We start from the raw sequence: 25,984 nt of genomic DNA on the forward strand, positions 1-25,984 counted from the left end.
CCAAGAAATTAAGACCGGGCCGACAGCGTAATTGATGGTTGGTAGAAGACATACAGAAACAACTTGAATATTAATGGCTGATCATTGGCACTCATGTAGGAGTCTAGAGCACAGTTTTGTCCAGCAATGGAAGTGGCTGACTGCAATGGTTGGGGCAGTGGTGGTGATATCTTACGTTCTACTGTCCAGCTGATCTTCTTAGTAAGGATGTTTTCTTTAAATTGCCTATACTGTTTTTCAGCTGATTAAGCGTTTTCTAGATTTCAATTCTACCTGACGTCGGGGGGGGGGGTAAATACTGAGAGAACACTGTGACATGTTTCATTCTTAATCATCATTAGTTTCTATGCATTGAATCCAGGACGCTGGAAGGTGGAAACCAGACTTTTACGTTGCGCCCTGTTACGATCTAAATTCGTCCTCTATCCACTAACACCATCTGTCAGCGTACGTATGAGACAGGCAATAATGGTTTTGAGTAAATGCTGGTTTCACGAACTAAGTGACCGCTATGTTTTACAGGCTACATACACTCGGCCCGTTAAGGGCTGAACCAAACTACACTCCTGGAAATGGAAAAAAGAACACATTGACACCGGTGTGTCAGACCCACCATACTTGCTCCGGACACTGCGAGAGGGCTGTACAAGCAATGATCACACGCACGGCACAGCGGACACACCAGGAACCGCGGTGTTGGCCGTCGAATGGCGCTAGCTGCGCAGCATTTGTGCACCGCCGCCGTCAGTGTCAGCCAGTTTGCCGTGGCATACGGAGCTCCATCGCAGTCTTTAACACTGGTAGCATGCCGCGACAGCGTGGACGTGAACCGTATGTGCAGTTGACGAACTTTGAGCGAGGGCGTATAGTGGGCATGCGGGAGGCCGGGTGGACGTACCGCTGAATTGCTCAACACGTGGGGCGTGAGGTCTCCACAGTACATCGATGTTGTCGCCAGTGGTCGGCGGAAGGTGCACGTGCCCGTCGACCTGGGACCGGACCGCAGCGACGCACGGATGCACGCCAAGACCGTAGGATCCTACGCAGTGCCGTAGGGGACCGCACCGCCACTTCCCAGCAAATTAGGGACACTGTTGCTCCTGGGGTATCGGCGAGGACCATTCGCAACCGTCTCCATGAAGCTGGGCTACGGTCCCGCACACCGTTAGGCCGTCTTCCGCTCACGCCCCAACATCGTGCAGCCCGCCTCCAGTGGTGTCGCGACAGGCGTGAATGGAGGGACGAATGGAGACGTGTCGTCTTCAGCGATGAGAGTCGCTTCTGCCTTGGTGCCAATGATGGTCGTATGCGTGTTTGGCGCCGTGCAGGTGAGCGCCACAATCAGGACTGCATACGACCGAGGCACACAGGGCCAACACCCGGCATCATGGTGTGGGGAGCGATCTCCTACACTGGCCGTACACCACTGGTGATTGTCGAGGGGACACTGAATAGTGCACGGTACATCCAAACCGTCATCGAACCCATCGTTCTACCATTCCTAGACCGGCAAGGGAACTTGCTGTTCCAACAGGACAATGCACGTCCGCATGTATCCCGTGCCACCCAACGTGCTCTAGAAGGTGTAATTCAACTACCCTGGCCAGCAAGATCTCCGGATCTGTGCCCCATTGAGCATGTTTGGGACTGGATGAAGCGTCGTCTCACGCGGTCTGCACGTCCAGCACGAACGCTGGTCCAACGGAGGCGCCAGGTGGAAATGGCATGGCAAGCCGTTCCACAGGACTACATCCAGCATCCCTACGATCGTCTCCATGGGAGAATAGCAGCCTGCATTGCTGCGAAAGGTGGATATACACTGTACTAGTGCCGACATTGTGCATGCTCTGTTGCCTGTGTCTATGTGCTTGTGGTTCTGTCAGTGTGATCATGTGATGTATCTGACCCCAGGAATGTGTCAATAAAGTTTCCCCTTCCTGGGACAATGACTTCACGGTGTTCTAATTTCAATTTCCAGGAGTGTATAAGGTTTCCTGCACTCCCTTCTGTCAGTTAAACATAGAATGCTCGTTCTTTCAATTGAATTTTTGGGGTATTTAAACGAAAACGATTGAATGGTATCCCTTGTTATAACTCTGCAACAGTTAGAAACCGTGATACTGTAACTGGTGTTTGCACTTAATGCAGGCAGTGCTGTGCTCAATTCTCGGGACACCATAATATCAAGAATCATAGTGCTTGTTGCACTCTTAATATTGTAATCACTCTCCGTTGTTAGTTTCCTAAAATTCCGCACTTCGGTACAGCCAGAGATAGGAGGTCATTTCCGTACTGGGGAATCCCCAACAGAGATATTCAACTTATCACCGGAAGGCCACAAAGGGCGAAGCACAATCAGCAACGGGTACATCCTTTGGCCCAATTCTAACTACGCTATTCACATTTACAACGTTCCTAAAGGAAACGAACCACAACATCACTTCAGTGTCCTTCAGTTACCGTAAATCTAAAGGAATTACAATTCCTCAGTATGCGGGGAACATTGTTTTGTGTAAAACGGCAGCTCGCGTATGTAAAAACACAGCTTGTAATATTTACGTTTTCAATTTAGTCCAAGAGATTCCGCTTTTATAAGTGATAGTCCCAGCTCAGTTCCGCCACATAATAAATACAATTTTAGGGCTATAAATTATATAGGCCTATTCATTTTTGTAGTAAACGAATTACTCCTAGTTTTTAATGCCAGCGATCAATGGAGCATAATGCTTGCTAATTTTTTTAAGAAATGACATATTGCCAAACAGAAGTATGCGACTTTATAAATGTTTATACAATAATTTAGTTAAATAATTACGGTTCTTACATTACCGGTTCCGGCAGTTCAGTGCCACCTTTAGATGTGATTAATCCACTGAAACCTTCATCCAGATATGTAGAAGTCCTGATTATGCACTTTGAATTGTTATTTATCATAACGAACCTGTTAGAGCATTAGTCACATCTGAAGAGGACGAATAATTGCCGAAACCAACAATGTGATGACTGGAATTATCATACTATCGTCAATCGCCAATTTTTTAAGATAATTCCAAATAGGAAGCAAGACTAAGGTTTAGCGTGTGTCGACGATGAGATAATTAGAGACTAATTCGTACTCAGAGGAGTAGGGCGAAAATCAGCCTTTCATCCCTTTCATCGCGAACCACCCTGTCACTTGGCTTAGGGGGTCTAGGGAAACTACAGGAAACCTAGATCTGGGTGATAGGACAGGACTTTGCACTCGACACCTACCACATACGTGACAGAAAAGTGTTTAAGCACTGTAACATATCAGCCAGTCCGACGATGGCTTCATGCCCGAAACTAGTTACAACAAAATAGCACTTTTTCTCACTTTTTTTTGTTTTTGATGAAATTAAATGGCTGCAGTTGATATTCTCGCCGTCACGGTTAAGTGACTCCAGTGGGCATTCTCGCCGTCATGATTTTTTATACATTGCACTCAAACGTCACTAGATATTAAGTACCCTTTCTACAGAGATTACTGTGAGGCATTCCAGAGAGCGAAACGATGTGCTACATCAGCAGTCGCTAGTCTTTTGCGAAAATCCTTACTGTACTTCATGAGAGTCTCTCACGACCACGACCTCACGTAAAGTCGAGTATTTCATTAAGAAAGCCTAGCACAATCTTCTGGTGGCTCCAGCAAAAATACGCATGCGCAATGGCCACAGGTACAGCACGCGCATACTTCACGATTTCAAATGTTACAGTGGCTGTTTTCACGGCCAAAATACGCTGAAGTTAACCGAATAGTTTCAAGCATTATTACCAAAGACCGGCAGATTTATCTCTTTTCATAGATAGGTATCTCGAGCGGAAATTAATTACTGGGCCTTCTTTTTTCTTCCGAAACTCACGTGGTAAGTAGCGATGCCCGATTCCGTCTGTCTGGACACATGGGATAACAGGTGTCTAGGCTGTAAAACCTACCCCCCCCCCCCCAACGCACGCACACACACACACACACACACACACACACACACACACGAACACGCAAAATTATATAACGTCTAGTGACTGCAAGTATTATGCACACATGTGTCAGTCTACTTTGAGCAGCTGTAGTAGGTCATGGCGCAACTGGCATTTAGCAGGGGAGCTCGCAGAATAGTTTGGTCAAAGTACAGCAGGTACTTGCTAGGGTCTACGCTGTTAATATCCGCACATTATTGTAAGAACAAAACAATTACAATTGCACGCTGATCACTGAGCTCGCACTGGCTGTACTAATGTGCTTAATTTTTAAGACACCGTAAATTCTGAACGAAACCAACATTGCTACTAGTAAAAAAAAAAACGAAGTTCACATAACAAACGTTATCTGTTTCTCTGTTGTATACAGCCCTGTGTTGACAAACAAATGCTCTTTCTCGTCGCACGCAGATGAAACACGTGTGAGAAGAGGGCTCCGTTAGAAGCTGTTTACTGCAAGGTTTTATGCGACAAATAGTGTACTCACAGTTTCGCTGGTGCTAGATGTAGACGGGTGCGGCGAAACTGGGCGATTTCGGCGAGAGCAGGCTCACTGCCCTGGACAGCTTGGAGATGGTGGAAGACATACCGCCACTTGCTTTGAACGCACACTATACGGCACAGTAGGAATGGTTCGTTATCGACTGCCGCTGCCGGTAATATCGGAGCCCCTGACGTGCGCGAACCCTGCAGGCGGATGGCGGCAACTGGCAAGTGGAAATGCTGCCAACTTTCGCCGTTAAAGAGAAGCGGGCCGGTGGCAGCGCGGATAGGACCGCGGTATTCGGTTGCATAGCGCAGTGGGCACTGCACAGTAGGGACAGGAGAAACGATAGCGGTATTTTAGTTCCAAGTAACCGGTATTTTAAGGTACTCGTTTGGTCTCGGTTATAACAGGTGATTTTATTTTTTAGTAATAACGGAGTAAAAAACAGAAATATCAATTAGCCACACCAGCAGTGCCCAAAAGTTTTCGTTTTTAAATAAACTGTTTAAAAAATGAATATTTTTTTCGTAAAATTTGCACTGGTTTGAAACATCGCTTTCTTAGAGAAAATGGGAAAAGCGATCAGTGCTCTGCTAATAACAATGCCGGCAGAAACGAGCAACAAACATCTGTCAGAATAATTGGTACAACGTTGCTGAGACAATAACGTCCATCACCCTGTTTACACGGGGCTCTCAAAACCGGAATTCGTAAACCGATTTCCCAATACCGCTTTGGTTGGCCATATAAACACTTCAAAATCGATTCTGGAAATCTGCTTCTAATTGCTGGTTTTAAATCGATTTTCGCTCCCGTGTAAACGCAACCGGTTCTGAAACGTGGTTGGTTTGTCAAGTTGTTTTTAGAATATTCGGTTAATATGGTTATATTGTGCAGTGAAGGAGAAGCAGAAATATTAGACTGAGCGTGAAACTCCACCTGTGATGTCCAAGTGAAGAGAAATAACGATTGTATTGACTGCATCAGAAACTGGATCAGCTGTTTTCCAGACGCCATATTTAACTGGACTAGCAAATCCGCTTCAGGCCTTAACACAAAAAAGAAAAAAGAAAATGTTCAAATGGCTCTGAGCACTATGGGACTTAATATCTGAGGTCATCAGTCCCCTAGAACTTAGAACTACTTAAACCTAACTAACCTAAGGACATACACATCCATTCCCGAGGCAGGATTCGAACCTGCGACCGTAGCAGTCGCGCGGTTCCCGACTGAAGCGCCTAGAACCGCTCGGCCAACGCGGCCGGCTTAACATGTAAACAGGACAGCGAAAAACGGTTTGCGGAAGATGTGTCGCATGTATTAAAAATGCGTAGTGCATGTTGCCATGTGTCGTGACTTAAGGTATGCGTGTAAGTGCAGTGTGCTGAACTTGCTTCCTCGATGTTTTTCGCTGTCGTCGCTGCACATCCTTTGTATTGCAGAATGGCACTAATCGTAGTGTGGAAATATTTTTACGAAGTGACATAGCAGTGAAGTACAATGCTTCATTTGTTTGCCACGCAATGAAATAATAAAAGAGGAAAGAAATTATGGTGACAGTAATAAGTTAAAAACTTCTCTGCTTGTAGCCGGCCGCGGTGGTCTCGCGGTTGAGGCGCTCAGTCCGGAACCGCGCGACTGCTACGGTCGCAGGTTCGAATCCTGCCTTGGGCATGGATGTGTGTGATGTCCTTAGGTTAGTTAGGTTTAAGTAGTTCTACGTTCTAGGGGACTGATGACCACAGATGTTAAGTCCCATAGTGCTCAGAGCCATTTTTTTTCTCTGCTTGTAGCCCTTGAAAACGGACAAATTAACACGAAAAATAGAGTTCTTCAACATCAGTTTTCATCCTTCAGCACTAAATAGTTGTAATGCTCAAAGAGTGGAATGTTCCCCGATTACAAAATGCTTTTCGAGCAGAGTTTCAAAAAATTAGAATCTGTATGAGAATACTGATGAATTTTTGTGGTATTCAATCGCTTTTTGAGAAAAGTAGTAGGAAGGTTGGACAGAGAGACTTTTATTTTATTTGCCTATTTAATTTAATATTTTGATTCAGGATATCTTGGAAATGAGTCAAAATTTACCAGTCTTTGTTTGATTTCTACGTTTATTACGAGAAATAATATGAATAAAAAAACTGAAAATCGGTTAATTCAGAAAGTGGTTATTTCGAGCAGTTTTAACAGTCAGGTTAAACTGGCGTCAAAGAAAAACTATATAACCGAAGTCCGGTTTTTCAGTGATAACCGCCATCCCTGCTGCACAATTGTTTACATTTAAGGTGTTAATGACACGTCTCACTCTCTACGTAAGTAAATACATTACAAATATCTGTAAAGTACTTGGCCAGTGGGTGTTTACATTGTACTGCATATTAAGGCTTCTTACTGACGCTAGGGAAGAATGACTTCTTATATAGCGGATGAACAAAGATATAAAAATACAGTGAGAAATGCATGTTTGAACATAACTGCAGATATTAGCCAAGCCTTCAGATTGCGCTGTTGTATTTGAGTACGAACGGCACCTGTACAGTGCCCCTAATATGTTACATGTGTCAGTGGTGGTCAGAAGAGTGTTTCGTGTAGTTGTGAGTGCATCATGTCGGAGCTTAGTAGATTCAAATGTGAGCAAATTACTGGTGCTCTAATGGTGGACGCTTCAGTGAGTGGTGTTTCTACATCTACATCTATACTCCGCGAGCCACCTTACGGTGTGTGGCGGAGGGTACTTATTATACCACTATCTGATCCCCCCTTCCCTGTTCCATTCACGAATTGTGCGTGGGAAGAACGACTGCTTGTAAGTCTCCGTATTTGCTCTAATTTCTCGGATCGTTTCGTTGTGATCATTACGCGAGATATATGTGGGCGGTAGTAATATGTTGCCCATCTCTTCCCGGAATGTGCTCTCTCGTAATTTCGATAATAAACCTCTCCGTATTGCGTAACGCCTTTCTTGAAGTGTCCGCCACTGGAGCTTGTTCAGCATCTCCGTAACGCTCTCGCGCTGACTAAATTTCCCCATGACGAATCGCGCTGCTTTTCGCTGGATCATGTCTATCTCTTCTATTAATCCAACCTGGTAAGGGTCCCATACTGATGAGCAATACTCAAGAATCGGACGAACAAGCGTTTTGTAAGCTACTTCTTTCGTCGATGAGTCACATTTTCTTAGAATTCTTCCTATGAATCTCAACCTGGCGCCTGCTTTTCCCACTATTTGTTTTATGTGATCATTCCACTTCAGATCGCTCCGGATAGTAACTCCTAAGTATTTTACGGTCGTTACCGCTTCCAATGATTTACCACCTATGGCATAATCGTACTGGAATGGATTTCTGCCCCTATTTTTTCAAGATGCATTATATCGAAGATTTATACCGCATACTTGGAAAGTGTAAAAACATCATCTGCGAAGTCACAGCTGAATCCAGTTCATTAGTGAATCGCATGTCTAATAACACCGGGTTCACTAGACTTGCAGAACACCGCACAGTATATGAAGAGTGCAGTAAATGGATGTATAGCTGGCTGCAAACATTGTACGTGGTAAAGAAATGTCTTGAAATTAGCAACAGAAATATGCACGCACTGGAAATGAGGGTGAACTACATATCAAAGGACGTTTCACACTGTACAACATAATGGTTATTCCTGTTCCACTGATGGAGCGAACCTGGGAAGAATGACTGCTATTTCTAAATAATCCAAACGTATTTTAATAATTTCTGCTATTTTCAAGCTTCCCACTGCTCTTAGAAGAGCTACCGCCAGTTCAAATTTGTCGCCGTTTCTATGAGTCAACAAATCTGTGGTTGTTTGTACCGTAATTTGTGTTAGCTTCGTATTCCACATTAATAGAAACTGGTTTATCGATAGAAATATTACAAGCGTTTTACTAACTGTTTCTCTCCCACGCGAACTGCAGTCTAGCGATATTCTACAAACTTATGGAAGCCTCTCGCTTGCTTGGATTTCTAGTGCTTTTCCTTATGTAACGCTTCACCCAAGGTAACTGCGACATTTGCTGAGAGGCGAAAAAGCGACACGCTTCAGTTCAGTGAAAAACTACGGCTACTCCAAAAATAACTGTAAATCCTGTTATGGAGTATTTCTCGTGTGTTTGGAATCTATATCAAGTGACAATAGTAGAGAACATCGAACGTGCACGTAAAAGCGTCTCATGAACTACATACACGCTATAGGAAGTAAACCAGTTTAACAATATGGAATACTGGATTATAAACATATCCTTCATACAACAACCAAGAAAAATACACTATCAATCAGCGTAATATAGTTGCATATGCTTCCGCGGCCAGAGTCAGTTGACATAAGGTTTTCTGAGTATGCTACCGCGACATAATGTAGAAAACTGTACTGGAGAAACCAGCGTTTAGGCCACATTTTTGTACATGGTCGGAACGTCGGTTCCTCCAGTATAGTTTTTTTACATCATGTCGCTGTACCGTACTCTTAAAACTTTTATGTCAACTGTCAATCAATCTGCCTGTTTTCACCACTTGACCATACTGTAATAACTTTCAGAAACTTTATGGATCTCATTCTTCCTTATTTTTACTTCACTTGCAAGAAATCCCGTAACGTTACACGTTTAAATGCCAAGGAGTCCATGCCATTACGACAGAAGTACAGTAAGCAGGGAGCTACATTATTAATATTAAGTGGTATATATCTCAGGTTATTGTATATGATAGAGGAGCAGCTAAAGCACAACAATAGACAACTTTAGAGCTGTTTGGCTGTTGTAAAACTTTCATCGAATAATGGGCAGTGCCTAATGAATTGAGGAAAACGTGTAAAGCATGTTTAGTATAGCATCCGTAGCAGATTTAATGATTCTGTTGATTCATTGTTGAAGTTATCACAATGATTAAGTTTTTTCACGTATCTGAGACATACAATAGTTTGTTGCGAACCGCCATTCTCCTCTGTCAACCAGTTCAACGCAGAGTAGCATTTGCACTCTATTATTTGTCGGATATATTCCGATCTCTGCCGTTCCCAACGGTTTTTACCTCTTCACTCCCTTTTAGTACCGCGGAAGATATTCTCTGATGTCTCAAGTCCTGTCATCCTGCGTCTTCTTCTTGTCAGTGTTTCCCATATGTTCATTTCTTTCCCTCTTGTCCTATCAGCTTAAACAGTTTTCATGATATGAAACTTCCTGGCAGATTAAAACTGTGCGCCCGACCGAGACTCGAACTCGGGACCTTTGCCTGATCCTTCTACATCACCACATCTCTCTTCTTTTCCGGTTTTCCCACAGTCCATGTTCACTACCATACAATGTTGTGCCCTAAACGTAAATCTTCAGAAATTTCTTCCTCAAATTAAGGCCTATGTTTAATACTAGTAGGCTCATTCTGGTCAGGAGCGTCCTCTTTACCCGTTCTAGTCTGCTTTTTATGGTCCTCTTGCTCCTTGCGCCACAGATTATTTTGTTTCCACGGTACCAGGGTTCCTTAACTTAATCCGCTTGTGGTCACCAATTTTGATTTTAAGTTAATCGTTTATCTCCTTTCAGCTACTCCTAATTACTTGTGTCTTTCTTCGCTTTACTTTAGATCCATATTCTGTACTCACTAGACTATTCGTTCCATTCAACAAGTCCTGTAGTTCTTCTTCACTTTTACTGAGTACAGCAATGTCATTGCGAGTCATACCACTGATATTCTTCCAGCCTGCATTGTAATCCTACTCTTGAACCTATATTTTATTTCTGTCGTTGGTTCTTGGATGTATAGGTTGAACAGTAGGGCGAAAAACTGCATACCTGTCTTACGTCATTTTTAGTCTGAGCACTTCGTTCTTGATCTTCCATTCTTGTTGTTCCCTGTCGGATCTTGTACACTTTGTGAGTTACCCGTCTTATCCTATAGACTGTTACTATTTTTCTCAGAATTTCGAAAATTTTGTGCACAATTTTACATCTTTGAAAGCTTTTTCTAGGTCGATAAATCCTGTAAAAGTATCTTTGTTTTTCTTGAGTATTGCTTTCATTATCAAATGTAACTTCAGAACTGCCTCGCTGATGCCTTTATGTTTCCGAAAGCCAAATTGATCGTCAACTAACAGATCCTCAATCTTCTTTTCCATTCTTGTGTGTATTTTCTTGTCAGAAACTTGAATGCATGAGCTGTTAAGCTCTTGGTGTGTGAGTTTTCTCAGTTATCTTCTCTTGGTATCTCCGGGATAATCAGTAGGAACCAATAAAACACTGTATTGTTGAAACTTCGGGTATGAGGCAGCTCGATTCTCTAGAAAGAAACAACAAACGAGCAAATGTTGTACTGACGTGGCATGGACTCAGCTAATGTCTGAAGTAGTGTTAGAGGGGACTGACTCCATGAATCCCGCAGAGTACGAGTGGGGGGAGATCTCTTCCGAACAGCACGTTGCAAGGAATCCCAGATACGCTCAATAATGTTCATGTCTGGGGAGTTTGGTGGCCAGCGGAAGTGTTTCAATTCAGAGGGGTGTTACAATTCTAAACGTGTAAGGTGTTACATTGTCCTGCTGGAGTTGCCCAAGTCCGTCGGAATGCACTAAGGACAGGAATGGATGCAGGTGATCAGACAGGGTGCTTACGCATGTGTCACCTGTCATAGTCGTATCTAGACATATCAGGGGTCTCGTATCAATCCAACTGTACACGCCCCGTACCACTGCAGAGCCTCCACCAGCTGGAACAGTCCCCTGCCGACATGCAGTGTCCATGGATTCATGAGGTTGTCTCCATACCCGTACGCGTACATCCGCTCGACACAATGTGAAACGAGACTCGTCCGACCAGACAACATGTTTCCAGTCATCAACAGTCCAAGGTCGATGTTGACGGGTGCAGGCGAGGCCTAAAGCTTTGTGTCGTCCAGTCATCAAGGGTACACGAGTGGGCCTTCGGCTCCGAAAGCCCATATCGATGATGTTTTTGTTGAAAGGTTCGCACGCTGACACTTGATTGATGGCCCAGTATTGAAATCTGCAGCAATTTCTGGAATGGCTGCACTTCTGTCACGTTGAACGATTCTCTTCAGTCATCGTTGGTCCCGTTCTTGCAGGATCTTTTTCCGGCCGCAGCGATGTCGGAGATTTGATGTTTTACTGGATTCCTGATATTCACGGTACACAGGTGAAATGGTCGTACGGGAAAATCCCCACTTCATCGCTACCTCGGTGATGCTGTGTCCCATCGCTCACTTAAATCTTGATATCCTGGCATTGGAGCAGCAGTAACCCATCTAACAACAGCGCCTGACACTTGTCTTATATAGGCGTTGCCGACCGAGCGCTGTACTGTGCCTGTTTACATATTTCAATACGCTTGACTATATCATTTTCTTTGCTGCTTCAGTGTAGTAACAAGGAACTTATTCTCTGATGTCTGAACACATGTCCTGTTATCCTGTGCCATCTTCATGTCCCTGTTTGCATACACACCTTTCCTCGTCGATTATGCGGAGTCAGTCCACTCAATTTTCAGTATCCTTCTATATATATATATATGAGAAAAGCTTTACACCACCTCGGTTCCGAGTGTTCCGGAACCTGTACATGAAACTGGAATGGAGGTCAACATAAAAATCATTTCCGCCCTTTTTATTGCTCGTGAAAACCATACGTTGCATGTTGTACCACCATAAAGCGAGACCTTCAGAAGTGGTGGTCCAGATTGCTGTACACACCGGTGCATCTAATACCCAGCAGCACGTTCTCTTGCATTGATGCATCCCTGTATATCCCTGTATTCGTCGTCGCATACTATCCACAAGTTCATCAAGGCACCATTGATCCAGATTGTCCCACTCCTCAACGGCGATTCGGCATAGATCCGTCAAAGTGGTTGGTAGGTCATGTCGTCCATAAGCAGCCCTTTTCAAGCTATCCCAGGTATGTTCGATAGGGTTCATGCCTGGAGAACGTGCTGGCCACTCTAGTCGAGCGATGTCGTTATCCTGAAGGGTGTCATTCACAAGATGTGCACGATGGGGGCGCGAACTGTCGTCCATGAAGACAAATGCCTCGCCAATGTGCTGCCGATATGGTTGCACTATCGGTCGGAGTATGGCATTCACGTATCGTACAGCCGTTACGGCGTACGTCGGCCCCACATAATGCCACCCCAAAACAGCAGGGAACCTCCACCTTGCTGCACTCTCTGGACAGTGTGTCTACGGCGTTCAGCGTGACCGGATTACCTCCAAACACGTCTCCGACGATAGTCTGGTTGAAGGCATATGCGACACTCATCGGTGACGAGAACGTGATGCCAATCCTGAGCGGTCGTTCGGCATGTTGTTGGGCCCTTCTGTACCACGCTGCATGGTGTCGTCGTTGCAAAGATGGATTTCGGCATGGACGTCGGGAGAGAAGTTGCTCATTATGCAGCCTATTGCGCCCAGTTTGAGTCGTAACACGACACTTTGTGACTGCACCAAAAGCATTATTCAACATGATGGCGTTGCTGTCAGGGTTCCTCCGAGACATAATCCGTAGGTAGGCGACATCCGCTGCATTAGTAGTCTTGGGCGGCCTGAGCAAGGCACATCAATCGATAGTTCCTGTCTCTCTGTATCTATATCACGTCCGAAAAACATCGCTTTGGTTCACTCCGAAACGCCTGGACACTTCCCTTGTTCAGAGCCCTTCCTGGCACAAAGTAACAATGCGGACACCATCGAACAGCGGTATTGAACATCTAGTCATGGTTGAACTAAGCACGTCGTGTACCTCCTTCCTTGTGGTATGACTGGAACTGATCGGCTGTCGGACCCCCTCCGTCTAATAGACGCTGCTCATGCATGATTGTTTACATCTTTGGGCAGGTGTAGTGACATCTCTGAACAGTCAAAGGGACTGTGTCTGTGATACAATATCCACAGTCAACGTCTATCTTCAGGAGTTCTGGGAGCCGGGGTGATGCAAAACTTTCTTTGGTGTGTGTATACACTGTATAGACCAATCTAAGAAATAACAAATTCATTATCCATAGCGGATATAATTTTAAATTTTAAATAAATTACGGTATAGTACGAAAAACTGGCACAGCTACAAATAGCAATGGAGCCCGATAAGGCGGCTCAACCTGAGGATAGTTGGTTTGACGTCAGTCTGCGGGGTACAAGGCAAGTATAGTTTGTCATTAAATATGGCAATACTTTTTTTTTGTGAGTATTCTTCCTGTGTCTCCTTTCTTTTCCTGAATTTTCTTCTCATGTTAACTATCAAAGCGTAAATTTAAAGTTTTACCATATTTCCCATTTTTATAATATCCCTGTTTGTGCGACTTCTTTATGTAAGTATCACAGTTTTAATTTCTATCCATAAATAATACCAGTAATCAAAAATGAACTTTACTCGCTGTATAAAATATAAAATATTCCAAGTTTTACATTGACAGATGACGAGCTTATATATGTATATATTGCTTGATCTGTAAAAACAGAGTTTCCGATACTGTGGTCTTCTGAAGGAAGTTTTGTAAATTTAAACCTCTTAAAACGTAATTTTTAGTGCTTTTATGAGCATTTTTGAAGTGTAAATAGAAGATTTGTTTTACATAGCTTCAACCTCAGCAAAAGTTCTCTTATCTCACATCTCAAAACCTGCAGTTCTGATTTCTTTTCGTCAGAGGTACCGGTAAGGCATACCGGTGTGTACTGTCACAGATCAATGTGTGTATATTAGTCTTTTCACCACTGGTATGTTCACGTATGCATTTCATTTGACACATATATTGAACAAACCTTCTCCTGCCTCTTTTTGTGTCCACCTCTGTCTCCCTTCGTCTCTCTGCCTCTTTCTCCCTCTTCACCTCATCCTCCAACCTGATCTGTCTCTTCCTCGCTGCTCTCTCAGTTTCATATCCTCCTTTCCCCCTTCTTTATTCATTACCTCCACCACCTCCCTTTGACTGTAGTCTCCTCCTCCTCCCCTTCTTTCCATCTCTGCCTTCCCCTCTTCATTTCCACCTGTCCACTGCCCCTCATGCATCTCTCCCTCCTCCTCTCTATCCATTTTCTCCACCTCTCCTCTAACCTTCTCAACGTGGCCCCAGCCATATTCATTGTCATGGGTAACCCAGGCAATACAGTTCAATACAGCAGGCAGACACTACTACAGTAACATGGCAGTCATTCAGAGCAGTCTATACATCAGGGACTTGAAGATCGTTTATTTGCCTCTGATGTAAGTGCTGCCAGGCAAAGCAGGTCGATGAAGCAGGATAATACTACTCCAACACAACGTGCCTGTCATGCGGGATACCCTCCATGTTGGGTGCTGGAAAACCATTTCTTGCCCTTGGCATGTAGGCTGACCTGCAAAACAGATTGATTTGGCAGACCGATACTGTTCCCACACATGTCTGTTATACAGGGTAAACACTGGACTCGCATTCGGGAGGACGACGGTTCAAATCCGTCTCTGGACATCCTGATTTAGGTTTCCTGTGATTTCCCTACATCGTTTCAGGCAAATGCTGGGACGGTTGCTTTGAAAGGGCACAGTCGATTTCCTTCCCCATCCTTCCCTAATCCAAGCTTGTGTTCCGTCTCTAATGACCTCGTTGTCGACTGGACATTAAACACTAACCTTCTCCACCCTCCCATACAGGGTAGCCTGCACACCAGGGGCTGGAAAAATGCGTTTTTGCTGGTATCTCTGCTCCCACAGTGCAGATACACATGAGGCCAACTGTTTCTGTGCCAAATTCGGTTGAAATCCATTCACGAGTTTGGGAGTAGACCCCAGACACACATACTCGCATACATACTCTCTGCATTATATATATATATATATATATATATATATATATATATATATATATATATATATATACTCTCCTGTCATGCTGATAAAATAAGAAAGGAAATATTGTTGTTACACATAGTTACATTATAAGTTAAATTGTTTTATTTTTTATATTTTCTAATAGATTTATGCTACACATATGTGTACTTCAGATCTTAACCAATAGAAGAAAAAATATTTTATAACACACATGCAGAGTTTCCTGCATGGACTTTTAAAAAGCAGTTTTTTTAAGTATACACAAATATATATTTCACTTCTCGTTCACAATTCCTGTGCGTGAAATACATCCTTCTTAGGTACATTTAGAGGCATTCTTCGTCATTCTGGTGAGTCGTAGCTTCAAACCATCGTAATTGGCACTGTAAGCGGAGTGTGGTATGATGTAGCAGCAGATATAAGCTATGCAACCTAAACGAATGTGTGATACAGGCCTTGAGTTGGTAAAAACCGTTTACTAACTTTATGGTGTGAATTTCTCACGATTCCCATGGTGCGCCTACGGGCCGAAGAGGATATGCAGGGTGTTTCAATGTTTCTTCATCACACATCTGAAGGTGATGACAGATCACATCATGGGGAACAACTTTTGTTGGAGATAAAATATTCACTGACACTTACCGGCAACGCTAGACGCCCTTTTATATTGGTTATGCCCCTGGCAGATGGCAGGGCTTAGGCACTCTGCGGAGTGCATATGGCCTGCGTGTTGCCTCTGATCTAGTCATCTGCTCTGAGTGAAAAGGTATAGGTCCAGCAAAATTAAAACTTCTAATTAGCTTCTAAAATATCTTTTTGCACTTAGAGACACTCATTCGTAAGCATTTCTTGTTAAAACTCACTCTATCAATTTACTGGAATTGGTAGTATGCAGCACACCTGGATAGGAGACCCTGCTAGTTCGGTGAAATCTCCTCATATCAGGGTCAGAGAATACTAAAGGACGAAGGAAGCGTCAGAGAACATTTCGTCTCCAACAAAATTTGTTGCCCACAACGTGATCTATTACCTCTAGTCGTTTGATGTAAAGACTTTCAAATATCCTGTACGTAATGGAATCGTAAACGGAACACCAATAAAAAGATGAGCAAAAAAACCCTAGTAGAGTCCTACGAGACAACAGAAATACCACTTATACTTTACGGGAGCGAGACTTGGACAATAACAGCTGGAAATGGATGAACAATACAAGCTGCGGAATTGAGTTTTTTTTAGAAGAGTAGCTGTACATAGAGAGTATTTTATATAAGGAATATAACAACGAGACACAAAGATTTAAAAGCATAAATGAACAGATCATAGAGTATAAACTTAAATTGAGAGAATATATCACAAGAATAAACGATAATTGAATGTCTAAAATGATAATGAATTACGCTACAATAGGGGAAAGATCAAGAAAGAGAGAGACAGCTCAGAAAGTAACTAACGACAGACGACAGAGTCGCTGAAAAATAGGACGTAATAGATAAATATCCAACTCTTGAAGAAAGGAGAAGAAGAAGGTAAATATAGACTCGTAAATTTTTAGTGAGTGAATTTTTGAGGGAGTAGTGTATTGCGCACTCTCTTTCGCCCTTTTCAACGCTCGGAGTGAAGTGTTGAAAAATATTTTTCGCGGGGCTTCCTCCTTTCTGCTGCTGGCTTACCGGCGGCTTGTTTGCTCATCCGACGCCACGTTCCAGCGAGGTATTAATACGGCTGCCTTCTGACGTCAATACATCGGGGTACGGAGGATACTTAGTGCTCGGGCCGCCGGAGGAACTGCTCGGAAAGTCTGCTTGCAACATACGTGAAGAGATAGGCAAACCATCTCACTTGATATGACGCGCTTTAGAGCTTGTTTGATTGTGTAGTTCTCTCAGTGCAGTCTGTAGGATCCTTTTTGGTCATCAGTCTTCTGATTGGTTTGATGTGAAGCTACACATGTTGGATATATTCCAGCGTCTGTCTTCCCCTACTGTTTTTGCACTATGGCTCTTTCTAGTACCAGGGAAGCTATTCCTTGCCTTATGTCCTTCTTAATCCGAGTACTTCATTGCTGGTCTTCCAATCATATTGTTCCCCTCGGTACTACTGCGTATTGTCTATCAGCGGTATTCCCCAATAGCTACGCCTATTTTTCTGAAAGTTTCAAACATCTTGCATCAATTTACGTTGTCGGACGCTTTTTCTGCATAGACAAATACTATGCTCATAAATTTAGACAACATTTCCCGTAGGGGAACAGCGATCCGGCGCTATAGTTTGGTTAAAATAACAGTCAAGATCGCAGTTTTTTTATTTTTTGATCTATTAAGCTAAGGACAATAGAAAACACAAGGGGAGATAATGATTTATTTAATGAGAGGTGTAATTTATACATTCTAAGGTCCAAGAAATGTTCCTATTTAAAGGCACCCTAATTTCGTATTTGATCCAAAGGAAACAGTTTTTCCTTTGTACAAATTTATTGACATTAGATCTTATGTTGACTATTCTTTTCGCACAATTTGGTATAACTTTGAAATTTAAGCACTGTTTGTTAAAATCAATTTTAGAATTTAACTCCATGATTTTCTTTCTGATCTTTCTGAAAATCTTTAGCTCTCCTCGTACCTGACTTGGTAAATTGTTCATAAATTAGACAACATTGTTCAACAGCTATTTGGTGCTATAATTTGGTTAAAATAACAGTCTAGATTGCAAATAGACTGTCATTTTAACCAATTATAATGGTATGTAAATTTGTCTTGAGTCTTGCCTTCATTATCAAGAACAATCGCTGAACTCCCTCTCTGGCGTCTTTTCCTTTCCTAGAGCCAAAATGATCGTCTTCTAAAATATTCTAAATTTTGTTTTCCATTCTTATATATGTTAATCTTGACAAAAACTTTGATACATCAGCTGTTAATCTCATTGTGCGATAGTTATCTTATTAATCTGCCATAGCGAGAGATGTGGTGCAGTCTTTAACACGCTGGACTCCCATTCCGTAGGATGACGGTTCAAATCCGCTTCCTGTCATCTAGGTTTGGGTTTTCCGTGATTTCCCTAAATCGCTCCAGGCAAATGTCGAAATCGTAATTTTGAAAGGGTAAACCCGATTTCCTTCCCCATCCTTGAAATATTCCGAGCGTGTGCTCCGTCTCTAATGACCTCGATGTTGACAGGGCGTTTAATCCCCTAATCTTTCTTCCTTTTTCTTATCTGCCCTTGCTGTGCTCGGAATTGTGTAGATTATATCTCTCCGAAAGTCCGATGGTAAGTCTCAGTCTCATGGTTTCTACATACTAACTTGAATAATAGTTTGGTTACCACTCCCCCCAACGATTTTAGAAACTCAGAAGAGATGTTACCTATTCTTTCTGCCTTGGCGGAGAGCAAGGCTTCCAAAGCTTTATCAAATTTTGACTCTAATACTGAGTCCCCAATGACTTCTAAATCGATATCCATTTCTGTTTGTATCACATCAGCTGACTTCCTTCCTGCGGTGCTAATCCTTCAGGAAGTAAGTCTCGGAATGTAGTGTTCCTCTTAGTGTAAACTGTCTTTATGATAAATTCTGGACAATTCAGTAAAAATTACTAACTCCGTAGCTGTCTTCGGTGTGGAATGACCTGAATTCGATTCCCTGTACCGTGTGTTCTTCCATCTTGCTACTAGTACGTACTGCATATCTTAGGATTTAAGCACTAAGGATTACAAATTGTATATATTAGACTTCCTGGCAGATTAAAACTGTGTGCCGGACCGAGACCTCAACTCGGGACCTTCGCCTTTCGCGGGCAAGTGCTCTAACAACTTTTTTTTTTTTTTAAATCTCATTTTGTTCGCTTTTGTTCGTTGCATCTGCTCGGGGCGGACGTCGTAAGACATCCGTTTAAGTTTGTTGTGAATCGATTAACTCAGTTTTTTGTTACAGAAGGCAGTTAAACCCTCTGATCGAACACGCTGAGCTACCGTGCCGGCACCAACTGAACTACCCAAGCACGACACACGCCCCGTCCTCACAGCCTTACTTCTGCCAGTACCTCGTCTATCGGCGCACACTCCGCTGTAGAGTGAAAATCTCATTAGGCTGGCGCATAAGTTCGTAGCGTTTTTGTTTTGCTCGTTGATATTCTGGTTGCTATGGGTTTATTTACCGACTGTTATCTTTTATTTGTAGTTCACTGTTGCTGTTTGAGTTTACATATAGTCATTTTGTCATTTGGAAACTGTGAGCAGAGCTGTGGCCGTGGAGCTGTGTTTGCTGAAAATGGAGAGCCAACTCATATATTCTTCTGAGTTCAATGGGGGAGGAGGGGGAGAGGGGGCGTGACAGCAGCGGAGGCAGCCAGAAAATATTTGCGCAGTGTATGGGGATAAAGCCATTGGACACAATGGAGCAAGAAAATAGTTTTCTCGTTTTAAGGAGCGTCGTTTTGACATTCGCGAATCTCCACGTTCACGAAGACCTTCGGGATTTGATGAAGATCGTTTAAACGCATTAATCCACAATAATCCATGTCAGTTTACCAGAGAACTGACAAATGTGATTAAGTGTGGTCGTTCGACCATCATGCGACAGTTGCATGCAAGTTTCAAAAATCGGATGTATGAATACCGCATGCTGTTACCCAAAAGCACAAAAATCAGCGGATGGCTGTATGTGCTGCTCTGCTTGCTCGTCATCACTTGGCTCGTGAACGAAACACCGACCATTCCTATCCTGTGTTGTTACTGATGACGAGTAATGGTGTCTTTATGCTAACATAAGAAAATAAAGGAATGGTTGGGCCCAAACAGAGCACCATTCCCGCACAAAGACCTGCGCGCATCCACAAATGGTAGTATTATGCACCTGGTGGAACAGCAACCGTGTGGTGTACTACGAATTGCTCCGTTGAGGTGTAACCATCACTGCTGACATTTATTGTCGACAAGTGAGACGTTTTGCAGGCGTGGTCCTAGAACAACGACCAGGACGACTGAGTGAAGTGATGTTACTCCACGATAACACATGCCCGTATTCTTCTAGACTGACCAAAGAAAACTATGCATGAGTCTCGTTGGGAGAAAATGTGCTCCGAGCATGGCTCGACGAGTTCTTTGCCTCAAAACGACCTGATTTCTACAGTCGCGTAATCGAAAAGTTAGCCCAGCGTCGGCAGTCTGTTGTAAACAGTGAAGCATAATATTAATGACCAAAGTCTCTGTTATGTGTATCTGTCTTATTCATTGAACTTAAAGTACACTACGAACTTAAGCACCAACCCAACAGATGTTCGTATGGGTAAATTCCAATAAAAAAATTAGAAAAAGTAGGATGGAACACTGTTCCATTATTTTCATCATGGCAGCGAGAACAGCAACCGTTACGAAATTTCCTCGAATGGAAAACAGCTCACAGTTGCACTAAATTATGTTTATTTTGAACCTTGACCATGGCTTCTGCTATAATAATGTAGCCTTCTTCAGAAGTCCTAAAAATGATCAAAATAACATCTCGACCAGTGATACAATCTATACATAAACTTCAAAATTACGTAAGTGATAACATATTACTTACATACACATAAATGAAAAATGTCTTAGCCCAGCGGCTGCGCCAAATTATGTTTATTTTAAACCTTGACCATGGCCGCTGGGTTAAGACATTTCTCATTTATTAGTGTCTATGTAAGTTCTATGTTATCTCTTACGTAATTTTGAAGTTTATGTGTAGATTGTATCACTGGTCTAGATGTTATTTTGATGATTTTTTAGGACTTCTGAAGAAGGCTATATTATTATGGCAGAAATTATGTTTAAAATAAACATAATTTAGTGCACCTGTGGGCTGTTTTTCATTCGAGACAAGGAACACTGTTTCCTAAGTTGACATTCGACCACTCATTATCGATGCACACTTATACGGCTGCGGTATAGACTTAAACGTCTCGTAGGTAGGAACTCTGAGACCGACAACACTCAGCCTCGTGAGGACAAATGAGGAGCTGTTTGAATAAAGAAGCAGCGGTACCCTCAGGATACATCTACTGGGAATTGCGGCTGCAGGGACTGGCGACATGCTTATCACATGTCCCGTGATCATAGATCGCTCCTCGTACTGCTTTGTAGGCAGAAGCTTTATGACATACATAACTCGTTATGTCTACATTCAGTTGTAACGTAGCAGAGCATCACGCACAAATGATCAGTTTTGCAACCAGTGAGCAGCTAGAACCACGAAGATCAGTAAAAATCGAGATAACAGCAATGGTCCCGCACTTCAGACTCCCAATCCCACTTACACTCAGCGAGCGAGGAAAACATTATGCCCAATGAAAGTTCGCCTGTTTGCTTACCTTCCAAAATACAAAACTAAAAGGCTTTTACATCCGGCAAGAGAGGGAATAGCTGTCCGCTCATTTCAGTACGGGCGCTTAAATGTTCGGAAGTACATATCTTCGGCGTCGTGGAGCGTTGAAGTTTGAGAATGGTGGCTTGTTCGGACTGTGTTTCGCTCCTAACTGTTATGCAGCCCACTAATCAACAGTGTAAATCGGACGCACAGACTGCGCCTGCGGAACACTTTTAAAAGTAGAGCAAGGCAGGAAACTGATAATTTTTCAAGAGTATAGACCAGAGCCTGGAAATTCATAGTTTGTGTTCTGTGGGGCCCGAAGTTAGAGAACAGTTCCGACTTGCGGATAGGTCATTTCGTGAAGAGACCCAACAAGAGCCTCATACCATACAGTACATTACTAAAAGAGTTCACAGATTTGGACCTCCAACTTGATTGCAGAGTGCAGTCAAATGAAAACCGGAATGGAATGGTTCCATTCAAAAGTAATCACCACACTCATTAAGACATTTACCGACTGGGAGACGAGACGATCACTTCCTGTTCCGTGTAACGCAGTCGGCCGCTGACGGATCCACAACCACACCCACTCTTGAACTTCCTCGTCCGACTGAAACCGACATCCACACACGACTTTCTTCAGGCCGCCAAAGATGTGAAAATAACACGATGAAATATCCGGGCTGCACGGAGGATGTTGCAGTGTTTCCCAGCGTAGTCTTCGAACGATTGGCAGTGTGCAACAGGGTGACTCCGTCCGACAGCATTCCTGGTGATTTAGATTTTATGTCCCATCGCAGTTTCTGCAGAATGACTTCATAGAGCTGCGCGTTGATTATCGTTCCATGCTTGACGTGATCGACGAGCAGGCGGCCCCTGCAGTCGAAGAAGAAGGTCATCATGACCTGATCAGCTTGGCGGCGAAGATGTGGGAGTTACCACTGTTGGCTTTGCCCTCTGCCCTCGGGTTCTTAGAATGCTGTCGGACAGAATCATCAGGATGGGTGAAGGCAAGGCTTCAGTGATTTGGATGGGAAACACTGCAACATCCGCCTTACAGCCGGATGGATTTTCACGTCTTTGGCGCCCTGAAGAAAGGCGGATGTGCGCATCGGTTTCAGTCGCACGAGGAAGTAGAAGAATGGTTGCAGTTGAGGATAGGTCAACGGCCGGTCCCGTTATTCTTTCGTCTCCCAGTGGGATAAATGTCTTAACGCCTGTGGTGATAAGTTTTGAGTGGGACCATTCCATTGCCCCGTTGTGGTGGGTGTTCGGGTTTCAATTGACTGTCCCTCACACATCGGGACTGTAAAGACTCTGGAATCATATTAGGCCTTCATATTTTCGTTTGGGACTTATTCTCCCAAAATAAAAATAATTCCAATTTCAGATTCCGAGCAAGGTTCTCTAAGAGTTTCCCTTGGTCACAAGACAAATGATGGAATTAGGAATCCTCCTTTAAGGGACCAGCTTTGCGCAACTTGGCAGTAAACAATCGAGCGTACAGTGGTCTGGATGCTAACCAGTCCATTCTGCTCTGCCTAATTTCGAACCATCGTTCATTTATTTTGGAAAAGATGGTGGTATCCGACGTACTTAATCCATTAAATAAACTAGTTAAATAATCTTACGAGTTATGTACTGAGGGCCACAAATTGTGTATAGAAGACCATATGGGTAAAGCCCATTGAAGAAATTAGGAGAAGAACTAGAGCAGAACACTATATCCTAAGATGACATCTGTCCGAATGGACAATTAGAATTACAGGGCTGCATTGTAGACATAAAAGCCCGAACGAGATATTTAAAATGTTGGTCTAAATAGTCTGTCTCTAATCACAATACAGTGAAAAGTTCTCAAAAACTACGAGGAATAGTCTATCCATATGCATATGTTCCTACGCTTATTATATTATAGCGTGAAAAACTATCATGTAGATACTACTTCATTCACAATGTTTCGATTTTTTATTGCAGTAGTGTATAACACTGGTAATAAAAATTGCTTACGTAATTCACAACTAAACCATATTCTGGTGCAGAAGGAAACGAGCTACAGTCGTGTCCAAAATTAAAGCAACAAACCGCTATTTCCCCGTCCCGTGTCTAATTCACGATGTACTCGTACAAACTATCGACAGATGACCGTACGCTAGCGTTCGTCGTGGAAGATGGCATTCCGGTCAACGGATGACCACGCCAACGATGACGTCAGTGCACCTCCTGATTTTTTTTTTGGGGGAGGGGGGGGGGTTGTTTGAGGGAAGAGACCAAACAGCGAGGTCATCGATCTCATCGGATTGGGGAAGGAATTCGGCCGTGCCCTTTCAAAGGAACCATCCCGGCATTTGCCTGGAGCGATTTAGGGAAATCACGGAAAACCTAAATTAGGATGGCCGGACGCGGGATTGAACCGTCGTCCTCCCGAATGCGAGTCCAGTGTGCTAACCACTGCGCTCAGTGCACCTGTCAAACAGGGTAGTGTTTGAAGGGTAGTCCCACATACATAATCACTGTGTACACAGTCGTGACACATGGTGCAGCATTGTACAGAGAAGACGCCTGCCAGACTCTCTGAGCTGTAGGGCCATAGGAAGAACGAAAGCAGGACAGTCACAAACTGATGTGGCCCAGTGTCTTAATGGAAATCGTTCTGTTGTTTCCCGGATGTGACGACGGTTTATAGAGACCGAAACTGTATCCCAAAGACCAGGATCGGCCATGTGTGACATCAGAAAGAGAGGATCGTTATTTAACCGTAAGGGCACGACAGTACTGCCTTCGTACTATACGGCAACTGGCGCCTGATCTTGCAGCATCCACTGGACGTGTTGTATCGATGCAAACGGTGTAAAGAAGGCTTCGGCAGAGTGGCCATTGCTGCGGGAGACCTGCTGTATGTGTAACTCTGATGCGTCTTCACAGAAGGGAACGTCTAGAGTGGAGTCCAACATGCCACCTGAATGATCGAACAGTGAGCAAATGTTCTTTTCACAGATGAGTCCCAATTTGCTCTGGAGTGTGGTTACCGACGGATTTGCATCTGGAGGGAACGTGGAACATGATTTTGGGATCCAGACATTATGGAAAGAGATCGGTATGGAGAAGGATCCCTAATGACGTGGGCAGGCATTATGTTGACCACTGAAACATCTCTCCACGAAACTGTGCAAGTAAAGTGGCAAGGTTTCACTGCTGTCGGGTATCGTGATGAGATCTTGGGACATCATGTGTGGTTGTTGCGAGGTGCTGTGGGCCAGACTTCATGTTGGTGGACGATTATGCTAGACGTCATAGAGCACGGGTGGCTGACGTGGCATGGGTCGCTCGCTCTCCCGGTTTGAATTTCATGGAGCATGTGTGGGATGTACCAGGGACACGGGTTGCATCACATCATCATCCACCAACCATTCTCCAAGACTTACGTGCAGTTCTGCAGGAAGAATGGGCGTTCTTGCCTCAACATGAACCTGACGTCATCATTCACAGAATGCCCAGTCGTTGTCAGGCCTGTATTGCTGCCAGTGTTGATCACACGCCATACTGAGAACATTAATCAGTTGTCGGAATGTGTGCGCAAATCCGTTACGTTGGAAAAAAAAACGAAGAATTCATTTTCCTACTGTCATACATGTTGCAGTGTTTATGTTCTGTATTTTTACACTGTTTCTACTTTACTATCACCTGTTTATACTATTCTGCGGCAGAATAAACGCAACCTTGCAAAATTTCTATTCGTTGCTTTAATTCTGGATGCCAGTGTATTTCGTAGCATTTCATTATTTTTTAATTCATCTGTCATGTTTCATTGGACCATGTGAACCAAAGCTACATGGTCATGGAACGAGCCAGTACGTAGTTTCCAAAACGTTAATTACAAAATTTATAAACAAAATATTTTAAAAATTCATAAAACACGAAAACATTGTGAGAATATAGGAATTAATAATATATTACGGCGAAGTTCTCAACAATTACGAGGAACTCCTGTACAGTGTCCCACAAGGAGGCCTTTCAACTTGAACAATTGGGTTTATGACTTGTCTTTTCAAGTTCTGCAGGAAGCCAATTGAAAATGAAACATGCTGAATAGCGCACACATTTCCGAACAATGTTTAAGAAAATGTTATCGCCGTTCCTATCCTATTTTCCTCTAGTGGTCGATGAATGAATGTTGCAGCTTCTTCTGACTGAATCGGTATTATCAGAACAAATCCCATGATGGAATACGTATAGAGGGATGGCAGAGGTAGAATTCCGAGACACCACACTGACAGTTGACAGCCTCTTCTGGGCTAAAAATTTTATTGGTGAGAGAAAAGAGTTGCCCAAAATACGCCATACGAAATAAC

The 25,984-nt window shown here is 43.4% G+C and overlaps 1 protein-coding gene across 1 annotated transcript in view; it reads right to left on the reverse strand.

Moving 5' to 3' along the window:
• LOC126458339 (isocitrate dehydrogenase [NADP], mitochondrial-like) overlaps positions 1 to 4,676 on the reverse strand; it is a 123,323-nt gene extending 118,647 nt beyond the window's left edge. Inside the window, exon 1 of the mRNA XM_050095304.1 lies at positions 4,484 to 4,676. The gene's annotated coding sequence lies outside the window, so the exon portion shown is untranslated. The remainder of the gene's footprint in view (positions 1 to 4,483) is intronic.
• Between the last annotated feature and the right edge of the window lie 21,308 nt (positions 4,677 to 25,984).

Source organism: Schistocerca serialis, chromosome 2 (genome assembly GCF_023864345.2).
Source record: "Schistocerca serialis cubense isolate TAMUIC-IGC-003099 chromosome 2, iqSchSeri2.2, whole genome shotgun sequence".
Classification (NCBI taxonomy): domain Eukaryota; kingdom Metazoa; phylum Arthropoda; class Insecta; order Orthoptera; family Acrididae; genus Schistocerca; species Schistocerca serialis.